The 13,304-nt window shown below is 41.1% G+C and overlaps 1 protein-coding gene across 7 annotated transcripts in view; it reads left to right on the top strand.

Moving 5' to 3' along the window:
• The window catches only part of LOC126480707 (ribosome-binding protein 1), a 347,820-nt gene that overhangs the window by 127,444 nt on the left and 207,072 nt on the right, over window positions 1-13,304 (top strand). The window lies entirely within an intron of this gene.

Genomic DNA, 13,304 nt, shown 5'->3' with positions numbered 1-13,304 from the left:
ATATAAGTAAGACTGAATTCACATTAGGCTAACACATGCAGCGTCTTGGAGTTAACACTACTATTTTAAAAATACTGATCTGCATTGCGAAAAGATGAAAACTGTGTTAATGTAATTCACAAGCTTCATTATGTGTGTGTGTGGGGGGGGGGGGGTGGAAGAACATTGGGTTCATATTTTCATGATCAGATGAATGACAATCAAGTTACAAAGTCGCTGGGTGCATGTGCTCACACTGCACAAATCTCGACAAGAAATTTTTTTGGGGTGACGGCTGAATCCTTACATGTAAGAGCTCAGACCATACAGTACATATAGAATTAACGAAACTAAATCTTATAGAGTTGACCATCTCTGAATATATGTTGGTGACACACCAGTTTGATAAAAAATTGCTGAAACTGTTCATTACTGCAGATCTGTCAATTATGTCTTCAGGTCAGGGATGATAGTGCCCTTGTAACAGTGGAAATGTGCAAACTAATAAACCCAAATGTTTCAAGTTGAGGAAATTTTAAGGAAATACTATGTGCAGCTTTCAGAGATTGGAAGAATATCAGTCCTATTCAATTACGTACAAATGAAAATTGCTATACTTAGTTACCCAAAAGCACCTTCAATTATGTGCAATAGCAGAAACATGAATTCATCAGTCATGTAAGAAATGGTGCAATTCCTTCTCCTCTACAAGCAGATCAACATTTGCTCGGGTCCTTCATCAGCCATTTGCATCCACTTACAAATAAAAGGCCACCTCCACTCTACTTAGTGCACTGTGGTTCCCAGCTGGACACACACATCACCCCTGCATGCTTTGTCATCCTGCACGTTGCTTCCGGACAATTCCTGATCATCTCTGAGTCCAGTAAAGAACTTGATTGGTCCACCTACCAACCATGAGCTTGGCTGTGTGTCCCATGCATATTAATGTTCACAACAGGCATGGCATTTATTTTCAACTTAAATTTTTTCAGTGATCAGCTTGCTTTTTCTCCTGGCTCTTCTGAAAATTCTCGGCATGCATCGTGCCATTGCCCACTGAGCAACTCTGCCATTGAATGTTTCTCATGCTAGACCTCTAAAAAGTCGAAACTGATAATACACACAGCTGGTAAGCTTTTGTTCCAGTTTTCGAAATTTTGTAGTTTTCCAGGCCATTTCAGTATTGTATTTTTTTTTCTTCTTGTTCATTTATCTGCACTAAATACATAAACTAAACTGCTTTTCTAATTTCATCATTAACTAAAGAACCCAGCAAAGCTTTTCAGTTGCTAATATGTCTGGCAATTTGATATAAATCCTAATCTGGGGTATCCCTTGGAATTGTCAGGACATAATTATTTGTTACTCGTTGAAACTTTGCAAACTTTGAAGTTATGGAACTCGAAATTATTATAAATCAAACACAAATGGATGAAGTCTTCTTTGTGTTTGTTTTTGGTTTTTATTGTTTTAAATGCTTTTTTTAGCTTTTTGTACAACATATAATGTACAAAACATCTGAATTTACAACAATTAATATGTTTTGGATACTATGTGGTAAGAGTATGAACAAGGTTTCTCAACCGTCAGCTTCTGAACTGGCATCATATAACTGACTGTGCGAAAAACACACTGACCGTAAATCATTTCCAATGTATTTTAGTGTCTGAGAATGTGTAAATCAGTTGGGATCATCGCTATACAGCATAAGAGAGAGACCTGTTCAGCTGCTGGATTTGTGAGAATAGTTGCGTCAGTGACATTACATTGTGTAGTTTCAGTGGACAATTCAGTTCACTTAGTAGCATACTCACTGTAAGCTGATAATGTGTAAATATAACTTCTTAATATACCAGTTTTCAGTTAAAAACAACTGCAAGGAAGACAACAAATCCACGCATTTTCACAGTACAGCATGGCATTTTCTTCCTTGCAGTAGGTTTTAATAGAAAACCTGTACATTGTTGTTTAAAAAAATATATAGCCTATGTCCATATGAATCTTTATTGGAGTATTTTGTTAAGACTTGAAGCAGATCGGTCAAGAACTTTAAAACATTTTTTTGTTAACTATGTTTCTGCTTTATATGTTAGTATAATTTTCTTTTCAATGTGTTGATTGTACAATAGTTAAGTCCTACTGCAATTGATTTTCAGTCCTACTTTCACATTTGCTATACTAAGATGTTTGATTAGTTGTTAGAATTCATCTGTACAGACTGTACAGTGGAGGGTCATTCAGGTACTTTCAATTTCCCAGTGTATGGAAGTATATTACTTGCAGCATTGTCAATGAATAGATGTTTCAGTATACTAAGCTTCTTGCTTCTCAGGGGTTGTTACTACAGATTTAGGTGAAACTGAATGGAAAGCTTTTCCACAATCTCAGACAAACTGCCAATTCATATTTATTGATCTGTCCCACAATTTTGTTCTTGATGTGCAGACTGTCCCTACCCAAAAACATATGTATTGTTAAAGCAAACATGAAGGGGAAAAAATGAGCTTCAACGCCAAGATGATTATTTTGACACCCTGCCAGGCAATTCCGAGCAAGCTCTAACATAAAATAAAAGCCTACTGAAAATGCTGCAACTGCAGTGAAGCGTGTTTGGGTTAAAAAACAAAATTGTGTTTTGCTAAAGGCGGTCTCCTATCCAGAAAAATATGTATTGTTAAGGCAAACACAGAGTGGGAAAAAATAACCAGCTTTAACCCCAAGATGTTTATGTTATATTCACCTTGAAAGGCTGTGTAATTAATATGCTTTGTATTCCTATGTGGATAATGCTGATTTCAGTGAATATATTGTACGTTATAATAGAGGCTTGACGAGTCATTAGGGTGGGTGGCATGTTCGTGCAAGGGGGAATAATTACAGTATTGCTGAATGTTAGGTGACTGTCTTCCTCTTTTGTATTACTTTTCCTCTAGCCATAATCACAGTCTCTTGATGATTTGCTGTGTTCCTGATCTTCTTCAATAACAATTAAATTATTTAAAGAAATATTCAGACATTTATACAGTTTTTTGCTACTAGGCTCAGTAATACCTGTCATCGTAACTGATGAAATGTAGTATTGTCTATTCAACATAAGTTTTGGTCTCCTCCACCCTCTATTTATACTTCTGTTTTCTAAGATGCTGAACTTTCGTGTAATTTATTTTGATATACCCCTCTGTTATTATTTAAATTTTCACTATCTGCCTTCCTTATTTCCTGATAAGAATTTACTTTTGCTAACTTTGTATTAATTTTTTATTCTTAAAGTTCTTCTAGAAGAATGTGCTAAGTCAGTCATTCATTGTTGTTGTTGTTGTTGTTGTTAACAAATTCTATTAATGTATGGTGCATTGTTTCTGGTGCCATTCACATTAAAGAATTATCATTCTTTTTTTGTTCTACTTGCGCATTAAATTCCCCTGTTACATTATTGTGGGATTTTCTGCCATTTCTCAATTTCTGTTGCTCACTGCAGAGATATTTTACCACTTCATCAATATGTGAGAATGTTGGTACATGGACTGAATTGAACTCCATGGAGATCTTTGTTTATTGCTTTCTGTTCTGTCTGTATGTCTGTCTGAGATTTCTTAAATTATTCCTCTTTAAGTTGAATGGATTGGTGCATGGTTCATGGTTTCCATATTGTGGAAGATGATGATGACATTTATTGATCGAAAGTAATCTAGACCTTGGGCTATGCTACAGTTCAGTCTTTTCATCTCAACCAAGATATTAGGGGCAGGAGGGGGATGGAGGGGGGGATGACAAACCACATTCTATCTGTGGTATCTTCCGTTTTATAATCAACTACAAAACTATTACACAACATCAAAAACAACTCCAAGATAAAATTTATAGGTAGCTTATTTATCCCCCAATGTCACATATCCCAATACGTGACCACTACAAATCTTACTAAAAGATGTGTTTTGGTGAGATCTTTAATGTGGTGTATGTTAACTTCACTGCATGCCTAATGGTTTTGGTGTTTTCATTGCTAAACTTCAGACGTGTAATGTTTTGTGCGCTCAAATAGCAGCATTTGAGTTTCCTTGACAAAACAGTGATGGGGAGCCAAATTGATGTATACAACAAAGGAATTGCTTCTTGTAACCTATTAATGCACTTTACCTACAGTTTCTTAATTAATTGTTTTATAGATGAAATTGGCTTCTCTCTTTCTGCGCTGCAAAATAGTCTGTGACCATTTCACTGAAATTTGGCTGATTCAGTAGGTGTTTTTTGAGAGAACACATCGCAAGTGCACGAAGTCTGTTTTCGTTCCTCATATTAGTTATGAGTGTTTTCACTCACTTCAACATAGAGAAGCAGCGTTCTGCCTCTTCTGTTGTCATTGGGAAGGTTGATATTCTACATCTACATCTACATGGATACTCTGCAAATCACATTTAAGTGCCTGGCAGAGGGTTCTTCGAACCAACTTCACAATTCTCTATTATTCTAGTCTCGTATAGTGTGGGGAAAGAATAAACACTTATATCTTTCTGTACGAGCTCTGATTTCCCTTATTTTATTGTGGTGATTGTTTCTCCTTATGTAGGTCGGTGTCGACAAAATATTTTCGCATTCTGAGGAGAAAGTTGGCGATTGGAATTTCATAAGAAGATTTCATCACAATGAAAAACGCCTTTGTTATATTGATGTCCAGCTCAAATCCTGTATCATTTCTGTGACACTCTCTCCCATATTTTGCAATAATACAAAACGTGCTGCCCGTCTTTGAACTTCTTTGATGTACTCCGCCAGTCCTATCTGATAAGGATCCCACACCACGCGGCAGTATTCTAAAAAAGGTCACACCACGCGGCAGTATTCTAAAAAAGGTCAGACAAGTGTACTTTAGGCAGTCTCCTTAGTAGATGTGTTACATTTTCTAAGTGTGCTGCCAATAAAACGCAGTCTTTGGTTAGCCTCCACCCACAACATTTTCTGTGTTCCTTCCAAATTAAGTTGTTCGTCATTGTAATACCTAGGTATTTAGTTGAATTTATGGCTATTAGATAAGACTGATTTATCGTGTAACCGAAGTTTAATGAATTCCTTTTAGCACTCGTGTGGATTATTTAGGGTCAACTGCCAATTTTTGCACCATTCAGATATCTTTTCTAAATCGTTTTGCAATTTGTTTTGATCTTCTGATGACTTTATTATTCAATAAACGACAGCATCATCCGCAAACATCCTAAGACGGCTGCTCAGATTGTCTCCCAAATTGTTTATTTAGATAAGGAATAGCAAAGGGCCTGTAACACTACCTTGGGAAACGCCAGAAATCACTTCTGTTGTACTCTGACTTTCCATCAAATACTACGAACTGTGACCTCTCTGACAAAGTCACAAATCCAGTCACATAACTGAGACAATATTCCATAAGCACGCAGTTTCACTACAAGATGCTTGTGTGGTATATTGTCAAAAGCCTTCCGGAAATCCAGAAATACGGGATCAGTCTGAAATCCCTTGTCAATAGCATTCAACACTTCTTGTGAATAAAGAGCTAGTTGTGTTTCACAGGAATGATGTTCTCTAAACCACGGGGGCCGAACTGCACAATAATCCTGAAAGAGTGGTTCGGAGTGGGGCGGCGGAGGGGTGGGGATGGAGCCTCTCCGTCGTTTCTAGGCCCCCCGATTAATGTACAATACAATATCACCATACATTTTGTCTTTTTTTCTTAATTATCATTCCAAATTGCTCACAGGTCTTATTTAATTCTTTTAACATTTTGGTCCATTAACTGCCACCTGGAATCCAGAACTGGCTGCTATTGGATCAAAACAAGGAAGACAAGAACTTAAGATTCAAAACACGACGCAACACACTGCTAAGATTTAATTCAGCTTTCAGCCACAGGATCGTCCAGCAGCCCAGTCATTGCCCACGGTGCACATGCAGAAGGCCTTTCTGCAGCTCCCAGCAGGGGGACTGGGAGCACTGCTTCCTATAAGTGTGAGCATCATCCTGCACACATGTATTGCCTGCTCCTGGTCTGATAAATTTCTACACTGCTGCACAATTATCATCAGTTGTGCCTTGCAGCAGTGACAGCAGCAACTACCACCACCTGAAGATGTCAAGCAGTTGAATTGATGAAATACTGTGTGATTTACACAATACAATTCGTTGGTAAACCCAAGAAGTGTATTTGCAACAGATCAGTTGGGAAAGCGTAAAAAGTCAGTGTCTGGTCACAGTTTTTTCACACTCTGCTAATAACACCATATCCTCCACAAATCAAATAAATTCTATCCTCCTACCACCAATCTGCACTCTTCCTTTTCATTTCAAACATTTCTGTATAATATACTCCAAATATATGTTGGCCAGTATTGGGGAGAGACGGCAGTCTTGCTTCTGTCCCATTCAAATTGTGCCCTCGTCTGTCATCTCTCTCCCAATCTGTACTTGTATTTTCTGTTGTTGGTACAGATTCTTAATTCTGACCCTCCAGTTGACTCCATTCTTTAGAATGTCCATTAATGTATTCCACCATAAAGGCTTTCTAGAAGTCAATTAAAACAGTTTAAATTCCTCTTCCTCTTTCAATGTATCACACACCTTTTCTCAACAGTCCAATTGCATATCCTGTATCTTCTCATCTTCTAAATCTGTCCTGCGATACTTTCTCCAGTCTTCTGTGGAGTCTTCTATTTATCCCTGTTAGTAGAACTGTTTGTGCATGAGAAATGAAACTTATGGTCCTAAAGTCCTCACATTTCTTGGTATTGCTTTTGCTCTCAATCGGTATCATAACTACTGAGAATGAGTCATCTGGTCAGTCACCTTTTTTACATATCTTGTTGCATAGGTAAGTTAATTCTTTCATACCACTTCTCCAACTTCTCTTAAACAACTCTGCTGGTAAACGATCAATTCTGCAAGCTTTGTGAGTCTTAGTCTCTTAAAGCTTTTTCTACTTCTACTTCCAAGAGCAGCATTCTTTGCCCGATTTGGTAACTGTCGTGTCCCCCTCTAATTCATTATCATTAGATTTTTGATCAGCCACATATAGGCACTCTACATATTCTTGCCACTTTCTCAACACTTCCTGTGGTTTATGAACCGTAGTACCATTACTTCTTTCTATTCCTGTATTTTTTCCTGCTTTTCTTTGCTTCAAAGTTTTGGTCGGCTGCTAATCTATGCATCATTTTGTATTTTCATTCCTTTTCTACATTCTCTCTGTCTGAATGCTCTTTTTCACCCATATCTTCATTGACTGTTCTGTTTCTCTCTTTAATTAATTATTCAGTGTTCTGCACATATTTTTCCCCTTCCTCAGTTCCTAGTGTCTTTAGATTCCTTATTTCTTCCATCTTGTCTAGCGTTGTCTTCATTACCGATGATGATGATGATGATGATGATGATGATGATGATGATGATGATGTGGATGTGGTCTTCAGTCCAGAGACTGGTTTGATGCAGCTCTCCATGCTACTCTATCCTGCAACCTTCATCATCTCCCAGTACCTACTGCAACCTCCATCCTTCTAAATCTACTTAGGGTATTCATATCTTGGTCTCCCTCTATGATTTTTATCTTCCACACCGCCCTCCAATGCTAAATTTGTGATCCCTTGATGCCTCAGAACATGCCCTCCCGACTGATCCCTTCTTCTAGTCAAGTTGTGCCACAAATTTCTCTTCTCCCCAATTCTATCAATACCTCATCATTAGTTGAGTGATCTACCCATCTAATGTTTGTAGGGCTCTCGGGTGTCCAGTCGGATGCGATTGTTGGAAGTCCCACGATATTTCGGCGAACAACCTTTCTGTCATCATCAGGTGGTTCTGATGGAATGGTCTGTCTGCTCATTGTCAGTGTCATTTATGTCTGTCAGTCGGGCTTCGATTCCCTGCGCCGACGGTCCTATTGCAGCCGCTGAACTTCCGGTCGCAACCGCCGACATTCCGTTTGCGAGTGCCGACGCTTCGATTGCGGCCGCCGACAATCAGTTTGCGGGTGCCGACCCAAGTCTGCGCCCACCCCGGCACGTACTTACATCCACGTACTTCGTCTTCAATAGCCAATACTATGAGCAAATCGACAGTGTGGCTATGGGGAGCTCTCTCTCTCACCAGTGGTAACCAACTTATTTATGGAGAGTTTTGAAGAGGAGGCACTTTAATCGGCTGAACGGAAACCAGTGTGTTTTTACCGATACATGGACGACACGTTTGTCATCTGGCCCCACGGACCTGATCATCTACAGACGTTTTTAGCACATACAAATTCCATGCACAACAACATACAGTTCGCCACAGAGATCGAGAAGGAAGGGAAATTACCCTTTCCTGGTGTACTCGTAGAGCGGAGATCAAATGGCACACTGGGTCACAGCGTGTACCGCAAGCCTACACATATCGACCTATTTCTACATGCCTCGAGTTGCCACCATCCTGCACAACTCACCGGGATGCTGAACACACTGGTTCATAGGGCATACTCGATATTGGACGAACAAAGTCTGCACAAAGAACTCAAACACCTAGAAAATGTGTTTCACAAGAACGGACACAGCAAACGACAGATTCAGACAGCCCTCAGACGACGGAAACACTGCAGAAACCCAGATGAAGAACAGTCTAAAGATGAGGAAACAAGCCTTGCCTTTCTACCGTATGCAGGCAACGCGACATCAAAAATTTTTGAGACTGCTAAAACAACACAAAACTGACACAGTCTTCCGACCACCATCCGAGATGTGGGCCCTACTGGGGACAGTGAAAGACGGATTTGGCCTCAAGAAAGCAGGCGTGTATAATATTCCATGTAGTTGCGGCAAATCCTACATTGGTCAAACAATCCGAACAGTCGAAGACCGCTGCAAAGAACACCAATGCCACATGCGCCTAGGCCAGCCCACCAAATCGGCACTGGCAGAACACTGCTTGGGAACTGGACACAATGCAAAATATGAAGAAACCAAGATTCAGGACCCTACCAGTTTCTACTGGGACAGCATCTTCAAGGAGGCCATTGAAATTCGCATAATGGACAATCTCATAAACTGAGACACAGGTTTTCAACTAAGCAAGGCATGGCAACCATTACTTAACTCCATCAAGGACTCACGCCATAAACGGACACAAGACCTTTCTACGACGGCCGCAGAGGACACTCCCCAGGCTTCTGCATCTTACACCGCCCGGCGCGACGCTGGGGTGGGCACGGACCTGGGTTGGCAGCTGCAACCGAAAATTTGGCGGCCGCAATCAGACTGACGGCGCAGGGAATCGAATCCCGACTAACAGACATAAATAACAGTGACAATGAGCAGACAGACCATTCCATCAGAATCACCTGATGATGGCGGAAAGGGTATTCGCCGAAATATCGTGGGACTTCAATGATCGTGAAACCACATGCCCAAACCCCTGCTACATAGTGCTAAGTGGCATTTCAAGGCACAGTCTTAAGACTAGCTTTTTCCTGTTTGAGAAACATCAGTTGATAACCCATAACAGTAGTTACAAAAATATGGACTGACACTATTCAAATCCATGTGGGAAGTTTATGAAATGCGTTCTGATAATTTTAATTCTGTGATATGTCATTGAGAAAACTATTTTAATATATTTTTTGGGGCGGCTTGACCTCGGAGTCTTAATTAAGAGCCGTGCATGATATTCACATAAATAATATATTACTGGCTATGCACATGGTGTGGCGGGAGCAGATGCAATGTCACACCTTCAACCAGTTGTTGTAGCTATTTTGCAAAGATTAAGAACCCGATTTCCCAAATATAACAACCTGTATTTACCATACTATTATCATCAAAGCATAGCCAATATGAAATGTCCATTTGTGATGAAGAAATTGTTCATCAATCTCACGGCTCCATCTTCATCTCTTTCCAAATTTGCTAGACAAGAATCATTGAGTGAGACTGAGCCCATAATGCAGTTTCGTTTCATAGGCAAGCTACTACAGATACGTTTTTTTCTCAGTGATCATATTGCATATAAATTTTCACAGGATCTGATGAAGCAGTACAAGACACAAGGATTCAAGCTGTGAACCATACCCTTCTCTTCAGGTTATTTGACCACTTGAGATAGACACTTGTTCCACATTGGTCCCAACATAAAACAGAGGCAGTCGGTAAATGACAGAGAACACTGCAGTTTCATAGGCCCCACCTGTCTACTGACGGCAGTTGTACTCTTTTATGTCCAGCAACACATCTTATGCCCCCATTTTTGATAAATCCCTCAACTGTCAATTTCAAACAAGTTCTGCTTTTTTTGCTGCCTTCCAGAGTTTCCTTTTGTATTACACTTCTAAAGTGTTGTCTCGTGCTAGTCACCTGATGCATTTCTGAGGGGTGAGAGCTCTTGAACCCCTCTCCTCAGTTTGGTACAGATGAAAGTATCCATCTTGAACTTAAATCACTCCTGTAGAACAGTACTCCACCATCAATCAGTCCCACGACATTTCTGGAGCTTCGCACACAGCTCAGGGAGAGGATCTTTCTTTATATTGATGGCCCTAAGGGTGACAGTGGTGTAGGACATGCACTTGTTGATAACAGAGAGTATTTTAGACGAGTGCTCAGTTTTTAAGGTAGAGCTTTTTACCCTTTATCAGGCCAGCTCATACAGCTAGGGACATATGAAGGACTTATTTCAATAGTAGTAAAAGTCCATTACCTCCACTTTTCTGCCTATAATGCTTCTGAAATTAATGATCCAAACAAACAGAAAGAAAGGTTCATCTCTAGCAATAAGATATATACTTAAATATTTCTAGTATCTCAACTGCAGATTTTTCAGCGCTCATTTAACTTCAGGTCTCTGTATCTCAAAATGAACATAACTGGACTTGTACCGCTATTGAAATAAGCCCTTCATATAGTCTCTGAATGCACTGTATGCTTGAATTCCTTCTATGTTCTCCAGAGCCTCTTTTGAAGAAAGTATGTGGTTAAAAAAACATTTATTTATTTTTGCACACTTAATAGTGTAACATTGTAGCTTCTTAATAAACTATTTACCTTTTAAAAGTCCGTAATGGTCATTCTGAAATGAAACTATTTGTCAAGAATGTGCACTTGATTTGTAAATCTAGTATTGAAATAGTATGATGATGTGTAGCTTACTTTTAGACTATACACTGGTGCGAGCGCAGTAAAACTAAAAATGCAAAAGTGTTTTTGAAATGCTAGTGACACTGATACCTCTTCATACAGAAATAAATGCGTTATTGAATTGCATCAGTGCTGCAATCACAAGCTAAGAATCCATACAGGTTGAACATAGTGTCAAACACTGCAGGATACAAAAACTGATTACTAGCAATTGTTGCTGGCATAGTGTTGGACTTCTGTGTGATTTTATTCATCCATGTACAGAATGCTGCGAATTTATACAAAATATTCCCTCAACAGTGACAGTCATCTGCAGCTCGCACTTTACATTATAAAAGGGAGGCAATTAATTTGTGTCCATAACCTACAACAAGGTGGAATTTATACTTCATATTTGAAATCAGAAGTGGAGAATAATGTAAGGTGATACATTATTGTGGATGGACATGAATAAACACTTGCAACATTGCACTCAATTACATTAGAATTTGAGATGAGAAACAGCAGATACAAAAATACATTTATAGATGTTTCTACCGCTAAAGTAACTAATCTGCAATATGTTCTTTTATAAAAAATTTTGCTTCTCTAGTTCTGGGAGAGGTTAGTACCACAAGTTGTAAATACACTCCTGGAAATGGAAAAAAGAACACATTGACACCGGTGTGTCAGACCCACCATACTTGCTCCGGACACTGCAAGAGGGCTGTACAAGCAATGATCACACGCACGGCACAGCGGACACACCAGGAACCGCGGTGTTGGCCGTCGAATGGCACTAGCTGCGCAGCATTTGTGCACCGCCGCCGTCAGTGTCAGCCAGTTTGCCGTGGCATACGGAGCTCCATCGCAGTCTTTAACACTGTTGGCATGCCGCGACAGCGTGGACGTGAACCGTATGTGCAGTTGACGGACTTTGAGCGAGGGCGTATAGTGGGCATGCGGGAGGCCGGGTGGACGTACCGCCGAATTGCTCAACACGTGGGGCGTGAGGTCTCCACAGTACATCGATGTTGTCGCCAGTGGTCGGCGGAAGGTGCACGTGCCCGTCGACCTGGGACCGGACCGCAGCGACGCACAGATGCACGCCAAGACCGTAGGATCCTACGCAGTGCCGTAGGGGACCGCACCGCCACTTCCCAGCAAATTAGGGACACTGTTGCTCCTGGGGTATCGGCGAGGACCATTCGCAACCGTCTCCATGAAGCTGGGCTACGGTCCCGCACACCGTTAGGCCGTCTTCCGCTCACACCCCAACATCGTGCAGCCCACCTCCAGTGGTGTCGCGACAGGCGTGAATGGAGGGACGAATGGAGACGTGTCGTCTTCAGCGATGAGAGTCGCTTCTGCCTTGGTGCCAATGATGGTCGTATGCGTGTTTGGCGCCGTGCAGGTGAGCGCCACAATCAGGACTGCATAGGACCGAGGCACACAGGGCCAACACCCGGCATCATGGTGTGGGGAGCGATCTCCTACACTGGCCGTACACCACTGGTGATCATCGAGGGGACACTGAATAGTGCACGGTACATCCAAACCGTCATCGAACCCATCGTTCTACCATTCCTAGACCGGCAAGGGAACTTGCTGTTCCAACAGGACAATGCACGTCCGCATGTATCCCGTGCCACCCAACGTGCTCTAGAAGGTGTAAGTCAACTACCCTGGCCAGCAAGATCTCCGGATCTGTCCCCCATTGAGCATGTTTGGGACTGGATGAAGCGTCGTCTCACGCGGTCTGCACGTCCAGCACGAACGCTGGTGCAACTGAGACGCCAGGTGGAAATGGCATGGCAAGCCGTTCCACAGGACTACATCCAGCATCTCTACGATCGTCTCCATGGGAGAATAGCAGCCTGCATTGCTGTGAAAGGTGGATATACACTGTACTAGTGCTGACATTGTGCATGCTCTGTTGCCTGTGTCTATGTGCCTGTGGTTCTGTCAGTGTGATCATGTGATGTATCTGACCCCAGGAATGTGTCAATAAAGTTTCCCCTTCCTGGGACAATGAATTCACGGAGTTCTTATTTCAATTTCCAGGAGTGTATTTACATTCTTTATTAGAGTGGTGATACCTTCACTGTCAAAAAAATGGTGCATAGCTCTTACGTATAGTATTTATTTTAGGAAATCAATGTAACGGAACGAAGGCCAACTGGAGCTGTGTTTCAAGGGAAATAATCATATTCATATTCCACC

The sequence above is a fragment of the Schistocerca serialis genome, chromosome 5, assembly GCF_023864345.2.
Source record: "Schistocerca serialis cubense isolate TAMUIC-IGC-003099 chromosome 5, iqSchSeri2.2, whole genome shotgun sequence".
In the NCBI taxonomy this organism is placed as follows: Eukaryota; Metazoa; Arthropoda; class Insecta; order Orthoptera; family Acrididae; genus Schistocerca; species Schistocerca serialis.
The sequence above is the reverse complement of the archived record's forward strand: the minus strand, read 5'-3'. Positions and strand labels throughout refer to the sequence as shown.